The sequence below is a fragment of the Pteropus vampyrus genome, unplaced genomic scaffold (assembly GCF_000151845.1).
Source record: "Pteropus vampyrus isolate Shadow unplaced genomic scaffold, Pvam_2.0 Scaffold211, whole genome shotgun sequence".
In the NCBI taxonomy this organism is placed as follows: Eukaryota; Metazoa; Chordata; class Mammalia; order Chiroptera; family Pteropodidae; genus Pteropus; species Pteropus vampyrus.
In genome coordinates this window covers 628860-629355 of record NW_011888992.1, presented here as the reverse complement: position 1 = coordinate 629355, position 496 = coordinate 628860, and positions in this window count along the sequence as shown.

Sequence of the window (496 nt, the reverse complement as noted above, 5' to 3'; positions counted from 1 at the left end):
AGCCAGGAGCGCACACCCAGGGACACCTGGCTGGGGCTGCGAGTCCGGGCTCGGCGGCCAGTCCAGGCGCAGGCCCAGGGCGGCACTGGGGCCGCAGACACAGGGGACCTGGGAAGGTGCCGGGCCCCAGGGCAGCTGCTGCTCCATGCGGGCCGCTGCGTGCTGGGCCTCCGGGGTGCCGGGTGAGTGTGGGGCCCCGCACGGGCCGCCCACCTCCGCTCTTCCCTCGCTGGCAGCGCCTGTTCCTCGTTCTGTCTCTGTTTTCCGGGTGGGTTCACGGGTGTTTTCTTATTGTCCACCACATCTGTGGCGAAGGGAGCCTTGGATGCCACCTAGGAAGGACGAGGCGTCCTCAGGGCTCTGGGACACGCTGCTGCGAACGCAGCCCGCCGGCCGTGCGGTGGACGCGCCTTCACCGCTGAGGCCCACGCACAGCCAGGCAGAGAACAGCGGTCACCGCCTGAGTCCGCCCCAGCGACACACACGGGACGGTCTG